Source organism: Oncorhynchus mykiss, chromosome 7 (assembly GCF_057628025.1).
Source record: "Oncorhynchus mykiss isolate SJ-2025 chromosome 7, ASM5762802v1, whole genome shotgun sequence".
Lineage (NCBI taxonomy): Eukaryota > Metazoa > Chordata > Actinopteri > Salmoniformes > Salmonidae > Oncorhynchus > Oncorhynchus mykiss.
Window position 1 is genome coordinate 55,509,262 of NC_143028.1, and position 19,288 is coordinate 55,528,549.

The following is a 19,288-nucleotide window of genomic DNA, read 5'->3' on the forward strand; positions in this document are numbered from 1 at the left end:
GCTGGCTGGCTGGGCTGCGTGAAGAAGGAGCTGCAGCTGGGTGACTGGAAATGTGATTTATTTATAGAGCAACCCGCATCACATCCTCACGCACACAGGTATGAGGTTCAGCATGTAGAACACAGGTAGAGAACACTGGTAAGAAACATAGGGGGAAATCCTAACGTCCACTTTTAAGTCAAAATGCTCACTTAGTCTCCCATTGACACCAACACTCAGTGAAAATTAAGTGGAAGATAGGATTCGCCCTATTGAGTACAGGTACGAGACTAATGATACATGTAGAAGGATAGAGACCCAGTGGTACAGTATATCAGAGCGAAACTAAGTTGGTCGACAGTGTAAACACAGACCAAAGGACAACAGTTGAGAGGTCAGGTAATATTGGCAGATGGCAGTGTAGGTCACTAGTAGCAGACCAGAAGAAGAGGGCTTAACATATGAGCAGTGTTTCCACAATACAGTGGAATGGCAGACCGAACAGATTATGTAAAACAGGTGAGAGGGACCTGGCTCAGGTGTATTGGTCAGATATAGGTGTTTGTAAATACTGATACCAGGATCAACATTGTCAGAATGAGAACAAGAATTGTGGCTTCATAAGGTAGACGACTGCATTCTTTCCTTCACTTCTTTGTAAAGGAACAAAGACAAATTGTATGGCTGAAAAGGTTTCCACCAGAAAAGGTTTCCATGGATATGTTTCCACTGGAAATGTCATGACACCTGGAGTCTAAAATCATTTCCCAATAGATTGTATGACTGCTGAACAGATAAGAGGCTAGCTATAACGTGGAACAATGATATGATTGATCAAATATCCCACTGGTTCATGAGTGTGCACTAAGTTCGAGATCACTCTGACAATTATGTGGAAGGACAGACTAAAGATGCTGAGCCTTATTAGCTGCTATACGTCATTCTGTCAGATGTTTAGTAAAAAAAAACTATGCTGTGTCAAGCTGTCACAATCCTCACATGGAACATTTAAGGAAAGAACTTGCCTGAAGTACATGAACAGTGTTCTAACTCAAGTTCTAACGGTTTAGTGGAATGTCTGTTCATTCATACAGTACAACAGCTCAATTTCTCTTGTATATTATGTTAGAGTAGGAAGGAAGGATTCAGGTTAAGTGTAAAAAAACACGCAAAAAACACCACTTTAAAACAAACACAAGTACATAAGTACATTTAATCGTTTTCGACACAGAAAATGTACCATAACTCAAATTTCCTCAAGAAATTGATCAGTCTTCGCCAAACAGGTAAGACTGTACCAACGTCAGAAGTACTTTCCTATAAGTTCACAGGGCTAGCCGGCTGTATAGTTTACACTGTGGCTCCAAACATCCATAGCACAAGTCAGCTTGTTTGTGGCACTGGGCAGGATGCTCGGCAAAAATGAGAGCATTGGCAAAGCAGTATCAGGCATGGACCCATGAGGAAACCTCCATATGGCTAGATGGTATGCTTGTGTCAGCTGTGAAAATGGCAGAGGATAGTCAGCACATGGGCTTGTAGCCTGTATGTATGGCTGAGGCTCCTCCTGCACCACTCAGTGCCAGCTCATCCAGTCATGTGGCCCCAAACAAAGGAGCAAATTCTGCTGGTTCCTCCACATCCTCTCTATTTATTTATTTTTAACCTTTATTTAACTGGGCAAGTCAGTTATCTGCCTTGTTCAGGGACAGAATCATTTTTACTTTGTCAGTTTAGGGATTAGAACTAGCAACCTTTCAGTTACTGCCCCAATGCCTAGGCTACCTGCCACCCCTACTCTAGCACATGGATGAGGAGAGAGATTATCTCAGGGGCAACCATCCAGCTGGAAATTCAGCGAGTGGCCTCCACCATGGTTCAGCAGCGTGGACCCAGCTACATCACATGCCATGGTACCAGGTGGGTCTAGGGCTAGGCTAACTCCACTGTCATGGGACTTGTGAGCACAAGGGCTTTATGTTCAATTCTTTCAAAAGCATTTATAGTTCACAAAACAGCTGAGATAAGTACTAGGCCTCCATTCTAAGAACTGTGAGATGTGTGCCATAGCCTAAATTAGAACCCCAAACAAAGCTCTGGCTCGGCTCAGACCATTCTATTTAAGCCCTGTTTCCACTGGCACTTAAAATTAGGGCCAAATTAAGACCAAATTCGAGCTGGCTTCGAATGGAATTTTCAAATTTGAGCTGGGTCGAGGGAAACCTGGGCCAGCGCAGCCCAGTTTCACAACTGGTGCCAGCTCGATTAGAATTTGGGTTGGTGATGCCTTTACTATGAAACCACCAGCTGATCACTGCTGGATGATGACACATTTAGCTAGCTCGTCTGGGTTTGTTGCTGTTAGCACACTGACAAGCAGTACTGCAGTAGTCAGTCATGACAGAAATTACACCATAGCTGGATCCTTCATACATTTTGCACTTCTCAAAAAACGTTTATGAGAACAGTCAGTCCTCGAATGCTAGCTACCTAACATTAGCTAGCAAATTAGTTGAAACAAGCAAGCTAGCTAACATGAGCTAGCAGGAATTTTAGCTGCCAGGTCGTATTGAGCTAGCTATCTACATCATATCAAACCTGTTGGTTTTCTTGATTAGCTAGCTAGCCAATAGCCAATGCTATGGCAAGCAAGGTAGGAATTAAACTAGCTATTCTGTTATGGTAGCTACCGATGACACTAACCATTTAGCTAGCTAGCTAACGTTAGCAAGCTAAATATATGGCTCTAAATACATGGGGTAACGTTAGTTACAGCATAGTGAGGGGGAATTAAAATATTCAAGATCTTGCTAGCTAGCTAGCAACATTAGCATAGTCAGCTGCACAGTCACATATTGGCTCTCTAGCAACATTAAATACATTTTCATTTCTGGAGGCAGTGGAAATGCGATTCGAGCTAGCCCACCAAGGACAGTCCTAACCAGGTTGACTTCAAAGTGCCAATGGAAACGAGGATTTAGAAACAGAAATGTAGGGCTCTGCTGAGTGAGGACAGAGTGATCCATTCAGAATGGAAAACGTCACTACTATGTGCAGTTCGTGAACGTTTCGTTCTTTTTTAATGACTGTTTTTACTGACTTGAGAGCAATGCGAAATTTGAGTGGCACCTCTCAGATTTTACTTAGTTTGTTCCGGCACCTATTTGCCCGGATCCGGTATGACTTATTTATTGTTTCACTGTTTGCACTGTAGACATTATAATAAAAGCGATCAACTTTAAATCAAGTTGCCTCCTCGTTATTTCTTCTGCCCCCCAGAAAGATCATCATGTAAAAACGCAGTGATCCTTCTGCAAAATCATCCTATCATGCCACACTGATTTCAGACCTGCTTTCTTATTTGTACATAGAGGTTATGGGGAGGGCTGGTGTTGTAAGTAACTGATCTTGACACAGGTCTTGGTAATGGTGGTCAGCTCGTGAAGAGGTCCCTACGTAAAATTACGTCAAGTATCGTCTTCCTACTGAATTTGAATAGAGGGAAAGCCACATAAAAAAATGGATAAGAAAAACGTATAACCCCTTGTCATGCAGAAATCAAAATTGGAAGAAGGTGGTGCACTAGAAACGACTGGAGGTATTATTCTAGAAAAACAGTGGGTGGAATGAATGTACAGTAAATTAACATCCTATGCCAAACACATAATATATATATATATATATATATATATATATATATATATATATATATATATATATATATATATATATTATATATATATATATATATTTAATTAAAAAACCAAACAAAGAGCCCCCAGAAATAAGGTTTTGAAATGTGCCTGAACCAAGGCGCATTTGGTGGCAGCAAGCCTTATAGACAAGGCTAGAGGGGACACCCAGGTTATAGTTAACACTAAAAATGAGTCTTCAGAACAGCTTTAGGAGGCTAAACGTCACAACCACAGGCCTGCTCGTGGCTTTAATTAAGCAAGAACTCTCAGGAGTTAAATGGATTTGACATGGGGAGAGTCATTGTGGAAGGTTTTGAAAACTAAGGTAGAACTTTACCTTCATAGTACAGAACAAGTTTGTAATCTGAATATGTGCTTCATATTATCACATAGGCACGAGGCCTATATATTCTCATATGTGTGTTCTGGTGTAGCCTACATTTGAAGTTATATTCCGATATTGTGATATTTGTTCTACTGCCACATGTCTTGTAAGCCCCACAGCTGAGTATGTACGTATGCATATGGCGTGTGTTCTGCAGTATCGTCTAAGAATTTTGCTCTACATTTGATGTCTAGATTAAGCTAGAAGAAATTCTGACTTGCCCCTTAACTATACTAAAGTATGTGGGCATACTGAAGTCACGTCTAAAATGCTTTGAATTAATCAGCACCTTGGAGGGTGCTGTCCATTTCATCACCATAGATGGTAGGCTACTTCCCTGTTTACTCTGTCTGCTGCGCTGTTGTGTTTGACACTTTTTTCTCAATGTGTTCCGGTACCTCAGAGCCCCCCCAAATAATCCTCCTTCTCACGTTCACTATGTGTTCCTGGACCTTCCAATTTACAAATGAAGCACTGCTTGAGAGTCATGATTTGTTTTTCTTATTGACTTGTTCATTTTGTCTTTTGTTTGACCTTCGGGACGGCTTTCATTAGTTACCACAGCCACAAAGTCAGAATTGGCTATTATGGTAAAAATGTATGAAAAAATCTGATTTTTATAAGATAAATTGTAGAAATAGGCAGGGCTTATGACTTTGTGGCTGTGGTAACCAGTGACGACCCTGCCGGCCGCAATTACTACATCAGGATTAATACGCACTCCTCCGGCTCAGCGCCCCTAGAGACATGGTCCGACCAAATGTAAAATAGATCATGCTGCAGTCAGCAACAACAGCATAGAGAAGAAAAATACCTATTTAGAACTGGTCATTTATCACATGGTGCAAGACTGAATGCAATGAATTCATTACTATTTTGTAGAACCAAAACATATTGTGCTTATCTACCTCACGTCAGTCAAGCAATGCATTCCGTCAAGAGTTGTTCACAATCTAGTCCGGTTGCGGCCACAACTAGACCTTGTTTCAAATGTGTCAAGAAATAATATTGTTTGTATGCCTAGCAATCAACACATTTACATTGTTTAAAGCACACAAGTCACAAATTACCAGGGCCGGCCCACCCTTTAGGCAAGATTAGGCAGCCACTATGGCAACAGATTGATGAGTGCGGCATTTTCCTTGCTAAACTGACAAAGACGCACCTCCAACAACACATAAAACCAAATGTTGTTTGTCACATGCGCCGAATACACTGGTATAGACTTTACCACGAAATGCTTGCTTACGAGCCCCCCAACGATGCACAGTTTACCCCTTCAATGCATACGATCACATATTTGTGATCATAGTTGACTGGTCCCTGCTACGTACCATCACAAATATGTGACTGGAACAGCAGCAACAGAATATATGATGCAACAAACCTGTCTAAACAGCATTGTTATCTGAAAAGCATCTAAACAATGTTTTGTACTGCTGGGAAATAAAGCTATTCACAACTTTATTCTTAAATTTCACCTTTTACTGTAAAAGACAAATGCGAACTACATCATCCAAGCATCACATGGAACACATCCACAGCCAAACTCATCCCATAAACCAGTCTCAATAAGGTTGCGCTGACAAAAAACAAATCATAAGTTAGCGACCTAACAGCTAGACTTGTTAAGAATGTACCACAACTCTGGTGAGCACACCAGAGAAATGTAATATTGTTTAGAGAAGAGATGCATGTCAGCTAAGCTAACAGCAGCTACATTTTTGTTTATGTTTGAAAAGAGAAAACTCCCTAATCCCAGAATGCCATTCACTACAAGACGCTAATAAATAAAGTCAAAGTCAAAGCCCATTGCCTGAAAAATATGAATTTAGTTTGGCCACTTTTCAGCATTTTACAAATCTTCGATGTACTTGTACACAGTGCATACAAGAACTAGAGCACATGACTTGACAAGTCATTTACCATTTTTGACAAATCACAAAGCAAATAAAATGTTATCACCTCACAGATCCTCACCCCAAATACAAGCCTACTACCTAGCCTAACCATAGCGTGAAAGCTAAACAGGGATGAAACCATTTTGGGGGGTTTCATTTCATTTGTGTTGGGTGTTTTTGTAACGTTCTGGGTGTAGTGGGTGCGAAGTCAGGCGCAGGAAGCAGAGAGTACAGGGTAGTGCTTTTTATTGCACACACAGCGAACATAAGCCACCCCACGAAACACAGAGCACACACAAAACAAATGCCCCAAACACAGGGACTCAAACAGTCCGGAGAAAAGCCCACGAACGAAACACGTCAACATCAAACGTGCACAGTAGGAACACAAAACAATCCCGCACAAAGAGCAGGCGGGCCTACTGGCTAACATAGCCCGACTAATCAGCCTACACACAAAACAATCCTGTACAAAGAGCAGGAGGGCCTACTGGCTAACATAGCCCGACTAATCAGCCTACACACAAAACAATCCTGTACAAAGAGCAGGAGGGCCTACTGGCTAACATAGCCCGACTAATCAGCCTACACACAAAACAGGTGAAACCAATAAACAGAAAGGGGAAAATGGTTCAATGGCAGCTAGTAGGCCGGTGACGACGACCGCCGAGCGCCACCCGAACAGGAAGGGGAGCCACCTTCGGTAGGAGTTGTGACAGTTTTTTGTCCATGGGTGATAGAAATCGGTGGAAGATAGCTTGGGGGGATATAATGCAGGAAATATCACTATGATGGGGGAATTATCAATAAATGGGGGGCAAACACAGGGCAAGTTTATACACTGAATAAAAATAAACCCTGGAAAGGGGGGTGTGAGCTGGCAACCCTGAGGTACCATAGTTACAATCTGATACCTCGTTCAAAACAACTGTGAATTTGGAAATCTACAACTTCCACTTCAATGCGTTCAAGACAACTGGGAACTGTGAAAAAACAAGCTCTAACTGGAGAAAATCTTTTCAACGGTCATCAATCTCGGAATTCCAACTCGGGAACTTAGGCCTCTTTCTAGGGCTCTGACCTTCTGACCTGAAGATCACTGACGTCATGATTTGACCTCGTATTCAAGTTCCCAGCTGTCTTGAAAGTACCATAAGTTAGTCGAGTGAACTATCCCTTGTTATAACATCTTTGGTCTGAGAGACGCTTACGTGACAACCATAATGCATTGTATGATGTCAACAAACATGGCGCCACACATAGCTGGAAAATAGCTTAGCATTAGCTCATCATAATCAGTACAATCTTCAAAAAATTATTTTACACAAATCATATGTGTCCATTACAATTCGTGCAGGAATCGGAACGCATGACCTGTCACCAGTACTTGAAAACGTGAATAAAACATACATACATACGTTATGCTACAGTAGAAACAAGAACACTATATACAGAAAATAAGGTCCTTACTTTGATAGGAATGCACACATGTCCAAAGTTATTATTTGTAAGGAAAACAACAATGAAGGCAATACGGCCACCAGCCAGAAAATGTGCCAGGGCGCAAAGGTTTGTGCAAACAAAGTCTGTTCTGACTGGAGATGCGCAATGTCTTCATACTTGATGTGGGGAAACATTGGGGAAGTGCTTGGGCTCTCGATGAAGAGAGAAGTTTGCCCAGCTCAGTAAAGATCTCAAACATAAATTGTCCGCAATAGTGAAATGAGCTACTTCTTATGTGAATTAATGAGGAGGCGCAACACTCCTCAATTCAAACTGTTGTCAGAAAATAAAACCTGTTTGAAAATCATTTGAAATGTAGAAGTTGAAACATAGCCTATAGATAATTAGCGGGCAGCGCGGGTTAACTGTCCTGTTGCGTAACATGCATAAAATAAACTCACATTGGGGCAACCGTTAGAGATATTTGGAACTCACATGTGAAAAGCTTTTAAAAATACAATACAAATAAAATAGTAACACAAGAGAAATAAAATAAAATACACAAGAATGGAGCTAAACTCAGCAAAAAAAAGAAATGGCCCTTTTTCAGGACCCTGTCTTTCAAAGATAATTCGTAAAACCCAAATAACTTCACAGATCTTCATTGTAAAGGGTTTAAACACTGTTTCCCATGCTTCTTCAATGAACAATAAACAATTAATGAACTTGCACCTGTGGAACGGTCGTTAAGACACTAACAGCTTACAGAAGGTAGGCAATTAAGGTCACAGTAATGAAATCTTAGGACACTAAAGAGGCCTTTCTACTGACTCAAGGTCCCTGCTCATCTCCGTGAATGTGCCTTTGGCATGCTGCAAGGAGGCATGAGGACTGCAGATGTGGCCAGGGCAATAAATTGCAATGTCCGTACTGTAAGACGCCTAAAACAGAGCTACGGGGAGACAGGACGGACAGCTGATCATCCTCGCAGTGGCAGACCAAGTGTAACAACACCTACACAGGATACGTACATCCGAACATCACACCTGCGGGACAGGTACAGGATGGCAACAACAACTGCCCGAGTTACACCAGGAACACACAATCCCTTCATCAGTGCTCAGACTGTCCGCAATAGGCTGAGAGAGGCTGGACTGAGGGCTTGTAGGCCTGTGGTAATGCAGGTCCTCACCAGACATCACCGGCAACAACGTTGCCTATGGGCAAAAACCCACCGACGCAGGACCAGACAGGACTGGCAAAAAGTGGTCTTCTTCACTGATGAGTCACGGTTTTGTCTCACCAGGGGTGATGGTCGGATTCGCGTTTATCGTCGAAGGAATGAGCGTTACACCGAGGCCTGTACTCTGGAGTGGGATCGATTTGGAGGTGGAGGGTCCGTCATGGTCTGGGGCGGTGTGTCACAACATCATCGGACTGAGCTTGTTGTCATTGCAGGCAATCTCAACGCTGTGCGTTACAGGGAAGACATCCTCCTCCCTCATGTGGTACCCTTCCTGCAGGCTCATCCTGACATGACCCTCCAGCATGAACATGCCACCAACCATACTGCTCGTTCTGTGTGTGATTTCCTGCAAGACAGGAATGTCAGTGTTCTGCCAAGGCCAGGGAAGAGCCTGGATCCCAATCCCATTGAGCACGTCTGGGACCTGTTGGATCGGAGGGGGATGGCTATGGCCATTCCCCCCAGAAATGTCCGGGAACTTGCAGGTGCCTTAGTGGAAGAGTGGGGAAACATCTCACAGCAAGGACTGGCAAATCTGGTGCAGTCCATGAGGAGGAGATGCACTGCAGTACTTAATGCAGCTGGTGGCCACACCAGATACTGACAGTTGTTTTTAATTTTGACCCCCCCTTTATTCAATTTCTGTTAGTCACATGTCTGTGGAATTTGTTCAGTTTATGTCTCAGTTGCTGAATCTTGTAATGTTCATACAAATACTTACACATGTTAAGTTTGCTGAAAGTAAACGCAGTTGACAGTGAGAAGACGTTTCTTTTTTTGCTGAGTATAGTACCAGATCAATGTGCAGAGGTACAAGGTATTTGAGGTAGATACAGTATGAACCTGAAAGCAGGGTAAAGTGACTAGGCATCAAGATAGATAGTACTAAGAGTAAAATGATGAGTATATGCATGTGTGTGTGTGTAATGTGTGTGTATGTGTGTTTGTGTTGTGTCAGTATGCATGTGTGTGTTGTGTGCGTATGTAGTGTATGTGAATGTGTGTGGGTTTTGTGTAGGAGTGCCAATGTAGTGTGTGTGAGTGAATGTGTATATGGTGTGTATATACAGTGTATAAACCTCACGTAATTCTGCCTAAAAACAATTACTATTTATCTCTATGAGTGGCATATGGGCTTTTTCGGTGAGAGTTGATGTCGCCCTGTGATAAGAAGTGGCCACTTTGTCAAAGGCAGGGGAGCAAAATATTTTGATTGTCCATTCCCAGCACGCCTCTCCGGGGTGCTGTTGGAGAGACGCATCGCTGTGGTGCTCCACCAACTTTCCGTCACAAAATCATGTAACAGAAATTTACATTTTAGTCATTTAGCAGACACTCTTAACCAGAGTGACTTACAGGAGCAATTAGGGTTAAGTGCCTTGTTCAAGGGAACATCAACAGATTTTTCACATAGTCAGCTCAGTGATTCAAACCAGCAATCTTTCAGTTACTGGCCCCGTGCTTTTAATCTCTAGGCTATATAGCAGATATAGCCTATGGTAGAAAGAGTATGTGGTTTTTCCTGGAGATAATAAGTCAGACACTTTTTACATGTAATGAGACAGACGCTACAGACACTTTTTTACATATAATGAGACAGACACTACAGACACTTTACATGTAATGAGACAGACACTTTTTACATGTAATGAGACAGACACTTTTTACAACAAGCACATTTCTCAGATCAAATAGCCTAACCTAAATGGCGCCCAATCATATAAAACTGACGTTGTGTGCTGACGTTAACAAACACCATATCCTAAAAGCAGGACTGGTCAAAGTAAAATAGACAGTATGGAATGGACAATCAGGCTACTCACAACTGTTGTCCAGGAGTTTCACCCCATGGGCTAAATTGTCATGATCAGTGGTTTCAAGTTTCTATCAGTCATTTTTTGTTGAGCTGGTCATAGCAGGGAAACAAATAATACTTCTGCATTTCCCGCTGTTCTCATTGCAAATAGGCTCAGGATAACTCCTGATAAACAGGTAGCTGAGATTTAGAGCTTAAATAGCCACATTGATTTGTCACAGGAATCAGGATTAAAAAAGCCATTGCAACTGCCTGTTTGCAAATGGTAGGACATTCATAAAATTCCAATGCAAGTGACACTGTAGGTTACACCCAAGTAAGCACGGACTAACGCCAACTATTTGTTAGCTTAGCTGAAACAAATAGATTAGTACCTCTCCTCACTGATGTCACAATGAGGCCATTGACATAGCAGTGGGGTAAGAGCATGTCTCTGAGTCTGGCCTACTTCTAATTCTAGCCCTGCATCCTGTGCCTAATAGACACCCTGATCACTGCCGAGTGAAAGAGCGTAACTCTGGATGTCCTCCATCAATGCACTCTTACGCACTTCCTCAGATGTTAAATTGAACAGATGAGTGACATAACTTGATACAAACACATGAGCTTTCCTGATGCAGTGGCCTCAATTTCCAAAACTCAGACAAGATTTAGCCTGGTCTATTAGACTGTGGTTATGAAACAGCTTTATGAAATATAAGTTGTGGAATTGTGTGGTGGACCCGGAGGCATTCCCACAACCAAATTAGACATATTTAATTTGAGGTTTTCATCATTTTATCTTTAGCAAATCTAAAAGTGTGTGTTCTGGGTATTCTAAGACTCTGTGAAAGTAAGAGTCTCAAACACTCTTTTAAAACTGCTCAAATAAGGCCAAAGATCTTTGAGTGGATGCTCTTACAAACCCGGACTGATGCCATGCACATTTCCAAAGAAAAGCTAACCACCTGTTCAATATTTTATTTTACTACCTCCCTAATCTTGGTAGCTCAGACAATCAAAAAGATTACAGGTAGTTTTCCCTCTCAGACTAGGGATTTACAAAGTACTTCAATGTACAAACAGAACTTATAAAAGAGTTTGGTTTTCATAGCTGAGGATTTCTCTAATGCGCCTTGACTATATCTGATCAGACATACTTGTAGGTTTAATAGGTTAGAATCCTGAGATGTTCCTTATCAGTTATCATGAAGTGCTTTGAGAGACTAGTCAAGGACCATATCACCTCCACCCTACCTGACACCCTAGACCCACTCCAATTTGCTTACCGCCCAAATAGGTCCACAGACGATGCAATCTCAACCACACTGCACACCGCCCTAACCCATCTGGACAAGAGGAATACCTATGTGAGAATGCTGTTCATTGACTACAGCTCGGCATTCAACACCATAGTACCCTCCAAGCTCGTCATCAAGCTCGAGACCCTGGGTCTCGACCCCGCCCTGTGCAACTGGGTACTGGACTTCCTGACGGGCCGCCCCCAGGTGGTGAGGGTAGGCAACAACATCTCCTCCCCGCTGATCCTCAACACTGGGGCCCCACAAGGGTGCGTTCTGAGCCCTCTCCTGTACTCCCTGTTCACCCACGACTGCGTGGCCACGCACGCCTCCAACTCAATCATCAAGTTTGCGGACGACACGACAGTGGTAGGCTTGATTACCAACAACGACGAGACGGCCTACAGGGAGGAGGTGAGGGCCCTCGGAGTGTGGTGTCAGGAAAATAACCTCACACTCAACGTCAACAAAACTAAGGAGATGATTGTGGACTTCAGGAAACAGCAGAGGGAACACCCCCCTATCCACATCGATGGAATAGTAGTGGAGAGGGTAGCAAGTTTTAAGTTCCTCGGCATACACATCACAGACAAACTGAATTGGTCCACACACACAGACAGCATTGTGAAGAAGGCGCAGCAGCGCCTCTTCAACCTCAGGAGGCTGAAGAAATTCGGCTTGTCACCAAAAGCACTCACAAACTTCTACAGATGCACAATCGAGAGCATCCTGGCGGGCTGTATCACCGCCTGGTACGGCAACTGCTCCGCCCTCAACCGTAAGGCTCTCCAGAGGGTGGTGAGGTCTGCACAACGCATCACCGGGGGCAAACTACCTGCCCTCCAGGACACCTACACCACCCGATGTCACAGGAAGGCCATAAAGATCATCAAGGACATCAACCACCCAAGCCACTGCCTGTTCACCCCGCTATCATCCAGAAGGCGAGGTCAGTACAGGTGCATCAAAGCTGGGACCGAGAGACTGAAAAACAGCTTCTATCTCAAGGCCATCAGACTGTTAAACAGCCACCACTAACATTGAGTGGCTGCTGCCAACACACTGACACTGACTGAACTCCAGCCACTTTAATAATGGGAATTGATGGGAAATGATGTAAATATATCACTAGCCACTTTAAACAATGCTACCTTATATAATGTTACTTACCCTACATTATTCATCTCATATGCATACGTATATACTGTACTCTATATCATCGACTGTATCCTTATGTAATACATGTATCACTAGCCACTTTAACTATGCCACTTTGTTTACATACTCATCTCATATGTATATACTGTACTCGATACCATCTACTGTATCTTGCCTATGCTGCTCTGTACCATCACTCATTCATATATCCTTATGTACATATTCTTTATCCCCTTACACTGTGTACAAGACAGTAGTTTTGGAATTGTTAGTTAGATTACTTGTTGGTTATTACTGCATTGTCGGAACTAGAAGCACAAGCATTTCGCTACACTCGCATTAACATCTGCTAACCATGTGTATGTGACAAATAAAATTTGATTTGATTTTATTTGATTTGATTTCATTCTGGTACACTTTGAAAGCCCCTGAGTTGAATTGAACAGGAGCCCACAGTAAGCCGTTGCTGGATTTAACTATGTGGGGAAACAAAAGTTATTAACATGTTATAACATATGTAATAACCACACCAATCGTAAAGCTCTCCAATGTAGTTTCTACCACACATTTCTGACCTGGCTGCAGGTAACCATCATATTACGGTGAGGGGGGTTGAGAGTATAAAATTAATTTGTTGTTGAAGTTGATGTTCCCATCATTTCATTAATTCAGCGAGACAAAGCAAATCACAGCATCAAAACACTTGACAAGACAGTGGCTTATGTCTTCCCACAGTCTACATCTCTGGGCCTCAAGTCTCTGTAGGGGAGTTCAGTCTTCCTGCATTGCATGAGTTCAAAAATGTCAAATGTAATTCCTTTCATGTTGACTTGTTATTCCTGCAGAGGTAGAGCAATACATGCAGGCAAGAGGGAGATACATTACAAAGGTAGAAAATACTTTGATACAATAAGATAGGGATAGAGTGAACCCCTCTACCTACTTAGCAGGCCATTAACTCTCACGCCACCATAGTGAAGATGATACAAGGAGCTATAATGTGGGATTCCATTACATGAACAGCACAAACCAAATGCACTTAAGTTTGAGATTCAGAGAGAGCATGGAAAACCATCTGTGAGACAATTATCCTACTAAGGCACTCACTACTAGGTAATTATTACAATACTTGAACTGTGATTCAAGTCATAACGCAAATGTGTATCACATTTGTGCAAATTAGGGTTTTGTAGGGGGGGCCTTGAGTGCCTTGCTCAAGGGCACTGACAGATTTTTCAAATTGTAAGCTCAGGTATTCGAACCAGCTACCTTTCGGTTACTGGCCCAAAGCTCTAACCACTAGGCTACCTGCCACCCAGTCAGTTACAAAATTACAAAAAGTAATGTTCACAGTCAAACATGTCACTCTCAAAGGATGAAAATCAAACCACTGATCCAATAAGCCTACACACCAAATAAATTAATATTATATGCTACTAAGTTGAGCTCAATCAAAAACGACGCTACATAAACACACGCACGCACGCACGCACGCACACACACACACACACACACACACACACACACACACACACACACACACACACACACACACACACACACACACTTGTGTGAATCTGTAGTTCAAAGCACACAGCTCTGGCTGGAGCATTCAGTCCGCTCGGCAGTAAGCCAGTGCTCTGGAGTGGGGGTGGGGGCTGGAGGGGGAGAAGGTGAAGGTGGAGAGAGTGAGACAGAGCATGACTCACTGACGAGCCATCTTTTTCAAATATAAAAACAGTAGTCTTGACAAGCCGACAGAACAGTAACTCACGCCTGCTCCCTCCTGTCAGCTCCAGCAAACACAGTAGTCTCACCTGCTGCCCTACCTACAAATAGCCCTCAGAAGGGGCTCCACCCTCTGGGGCTTCTCAGAAACCCAGGTGTATCTAGAAATGCTTGTTATCTGTCTAATGCATAGTGACCCAGAGTTACAGGGTGGGGGGTGTACAATGGATAATACAACTCAACACACCATATAAAAACGTGTTCCTAAATGCACTATAGGCTTCTGTTGTAGGCTATGTCAATTACAGGGGCCTGATTTGCAAAGGGCAAATTATAACTTTATTGGACTGGCCTATATGATAATAGCGGAATATCTGCCAACAATATGCTATAGTATATGCTAGGTTTAAGTAGTAAACGGAGATGGGGGATACGGATAGCCTATTAAAAATGCCACAGCATCTATTGAAGTGTCGAAGAAATGTGGCAAATATGCCACATGCTGAATACAGACATTTGTATAACATAAACTAATGGCGAATAAAGTATGAACGATCACTAGCTGTCTTTTTCTGACCTAGAATTTGAAATTGTAGATGACGAAGGCATTATCACCCAGCGTGGCTGCGCAAGTTACAGTATCACCTGGCGAAAGAGCAAGATCCACGAGCACTGTCTGAGAACTGTTACTTCAGTAATATAACGCCACAATAATGTAACAATGTAACAAGAATGTAACAGCACTCTTTAGGTAAAAGTAATTCGAGAAGATATGTCTTACATTTCAAAACATGTTTCACAGAATTATTTTTCATTGGAGCGACCATTTGGCTCTAGGTGGCAATCCTATTCGATAACAGGTTCATAATATGAATAGTTGTGACAGTTTGATAGCTATATTTAATCTATATTCAGTAGACCACAAAGGGAATGACGAGGGTGACGAATAGCCGACTGTGAATATGAAAATACATTCATTCCACTGAAAATTGACGGTGAATAATAATCTTACCAGAGAGAACTAGAGTGCCACTGTGCCAACTCCGGATATCTCCACACGGATCTTGCCTCCGCTGCTTTACTGTTTTTCCTTCATCTAGTGGCTTCTCTTCTTTCTGTTACCTGTTAAATGGCAAAAAAAAGTATATATATATATATATATATATGTGATCCCTGTTCGCTCCTTCTCAAATGCTATGTAAATGTCATGTGTTCAAGAGTAAAATTCTCCTGATCTCTTAAAAGTGGGATGTCGAGTGGGTCCAGGGTCCGCCTACTGCATGCAACCTCCAATCAATTGGTTCTCTCAAGTGCGGTTCCCAGAGCACAACAAAATTACATGCATGCACTGTGCTTGCTACATACAGTAGCAGCCTACATTTCTTTCTTTGTTCTGCACTTTAATTGGACGTTGAATAAACTATACAGAAATAATGATATCCATATGCATGGTTGGTTTTTGATACATTTTTCTATTTTCTCACCAATGTAGGCTAAATCAAGATGTAGTTGCATGATTACTAAACTGCATCGTAGATCATAGAGAATTTACCCAATAATATGGAAGAGAGCATATCACACACAATAGACTGTGTTTTATTTGATGTATTCTCATTCCTTTAGTGATTTAGTTATATTCTTATGCAAATCTACATACAGTGGGGAAAAAAAGTATTTAGTCAGCCACCAATTGTGCAAGTTCTCCCACTTAAAAAGATGAGAGAGGCCTGTAATTTTCATCATAGGTACACTTCAACTATGACAGACAAAATGAGAAAAGAAAATCCAGAAAATGTAGGATTTTTTATGAATTTATTTGCAAATTATGGTGGAAAATAAGTATTTGGTCACAAACAAGCAAGATTTCTGGCTCTCACAGACCTGTAACTTCTTCTTTAAGAGGTTCCTCTGTCCTCCACTCGTTACCTGTATTAATGGCACCTGTTTGAACTAGTTATCAGTATAAAAGACACCTGTCCACAACCTCAAACAGTCACACTCCAAACTCCACTATGGCCAAGACCAAAGAGCTGTCAAAGGACACCAGAAACAAAATTGTAGAGCTGCACCAGGCTGGGAAGACTGAATCTGAAATAGGTAAGCAGCTTGGTTTGAAGAAATCAATTGTGGGAGCAATTATTAGGAAATGGAAGACATACAAGACCACTGATAATCTCCCTCGATCTGGGGCTCCACGCAAGATCTCACCCCGTGGGGTTAAAATGATCACAAGAACGGTGAGCAAAAATCCCAGAACCACACGGGGGGACCTAGTGAATGACCTGCAGAGAGCTGGGACCAAAGTAACAAAGCCTACCATCAGTAACACACTACGCCGCCAGGGACCCACATCCTGCAGTGCCAGACGTGTCCCCCTGCTTAAGCCAGTACATGTCCAGGCCCGTCTGAAGTTTGCTAGAGAGCATTTGGATGATCCAGAAGAAGATTGGGAGAATGTCATATGGTCAGATGAAACCAAAATATAACTTTTTGGTAAAAACTCAACTCTGAGTTTGGAGACAAAGAATGCTGAGTTGCATCCAAAGAACACCATACCTACTGTGAATCATGTTGGTGGAAACATCATGCTTTGGGGCTGTTTTTCTGCAAAGGCACCAGGACGACTGATCCGTGTAAAGGAAATAATGAATGGGGCCATGTATCGTGAGATTTTGAGTGAAAACCTCCATCTATAAGCAAGGGCATTGAAGATGAAACGTGGCTGGGTCTTCCAGCATGACAATGATCCCAAACAAACCGTCCGGGCAACGAAGGAGTGGCTTCGTAAGAAGCATTTCAAGGTCCTGGAGTGGCCTAGCCAGTCTCCAGATCTCAAGCCCATAGACAATCGTTGGAGGGTGTTGAAAGTCCGTGTTGCCCAGCAACAGCCCCAAAACATCACTGCTCTAGAGGAGATCTGCATGGAGGAATGGGCCAAAATACCAGCAACAGTGTGTGAAAACCTTGTGAAGACTTAAAGAAAACGTTTGACGACTGTCATTGCCAACAAAGGGTATATAACAAAGTATTGAGATAAACTTTTGTTATTGACCAAATACTTATTTTCCACCATAATTTGCAAATAAATTCATTAAAAATCCTACAGTGTGATTTTCTGGATTTTTTTTCTCATTTTGTCTGTCATAGTGTACCTATGTGTACCTATGATGGAAATTACAGGCCTCTCTCATCTTTTTAAGTGGGAGAACTTGCACAATTGGTGGCTGACTAAATACTTTTTTGCCCCACTGTACTTGGCTATTCCATTCCTGTTCAAGGCATGATGAGCCACCACTTGCAGTGACCTGCTTTGAAGCAGGTGCCACAGAGATGCCATGCAGAAGCATGTCTCAAGACTCTCTTTTGTTTACACACACACACACACACACACACACACACACACACACACACACACACACACACACACACACACAATTTCTGGGTCATTGACTGTCTGCTATTCATGAGAGTGCAAAGTGATGCCATAGGGCTTGAAGTATCCTATTTCTCATGTTCACATTGAGAAGCTCCCTACCTGCATAGGCCTACTGGAGGCTATGTCTAAATTCTTCTTAGATTCAGTGTTTCTCTCCAAACAGCACTTTGGGCCCCAATGCCTTATGAATAGGATGATGATAGTGACACGCTGAAAGTGTTCTACAGAGGCTCAAATAGATGCATAATCACAGGGAGGATATACATTCATTATATATCTGAATTACATCTGAATTACAGCTGGGATATTTTTCTCCCTCATGTGGTGTCTTATATATGGATGAGCCACTCCATTTCCTTTGAAGTTGTCAGAGCACTGCAGGCCTAGTGAGTAGTGCAGGGGACATTTCCCCTCTGGAATCTAGAAGCCCAGCAGCTGTTCTTAGGGGGCCCAGTGGGGATTTGTTACCTATTGGGCCATGGAGGCGCAGGCAGCACCATGTGCAGTTCAAAGGTCACTGGAGAACCAGAGCAGATGTACACTATGACACAGTTCTGTCTCTTATTACAGAGCAGTCTATTTACAGTATACATTTGGACACTTGAAATACACTCAGCGGCCAGTTTATTAGGTACACCATCCTGTTTACAAAAATTGTTAACACCTACAGACAGTAAGTCAAGTGGCTTGCTATACTTAGCAGGTAGACAGGCATCGAGGCATTCAGTTACTGTTCGATTGAATGTTTGACTGGGCAAAATGAGTGACCTAAGTGACTTGGAGCATGATATGATCGTTGGTGCCAGGCACGCCGGTTCCAGTATCTCAGAAATGGCCGGCCTCCTGGGCTTTTCATGCCTGACAGTGTCTAGGGTTTACCGAGAATGGTGCGACAAACAAAAAACCTCCAGTCAGCGGCAGTCCTGTGGGTGAAAACCCGTGGTGGAAAAAGTGACCTTGACTTTGTTGTCCATAAGCCATTTTGCCACAACTTTTGATGTATGCTTGGGGTCATTGTCCATTTGGAAGACCCATTTGAGACCAAACTTTAACTTCCTGACTCATGTCTTGAGATGTTGCTTCAATATATCCACATAATTGTCCTTCCCCATGACGCCATCTATTTTGTGAAGTGCCCCTAGTCCCTTCTGCAGCAAAGCACCCCCACAAAATGATGCTGCCCCCCCCTCCCCCCCCGTGCTTCACGGTTGTGATAGTGTT

General features: G+C 42.6%; 1 protein-coding gene across 2 annotated transcripts in view; it reads right to left on the reverse strand.

Annotated features, from left to right (window-relative positions):
- LOC110528155 (sodium-coupled neutral amino acid transporter 3) overlaps nt 1-15,963 on the reverse strand; it is a 67,829-nt gene extending 51,866 nt beyond the window's left edge. Inside the window, exon 1 of one of the 2 annotated variants that reach the window (XM_036983702.2) lies at nt 15,644-15,963. The gene's annotated coding sequence lies outside the window, so the exon portion shown is untranslated. The remainder of the gene's footprint in view (nt 1-15,643) is intronic. The other variant, XM_036983703.2, reaches the window with a different exon arrangement.
- Between the last annotated feature and the right edge of the window lie 3,325 nt (nt 15,964-19,288).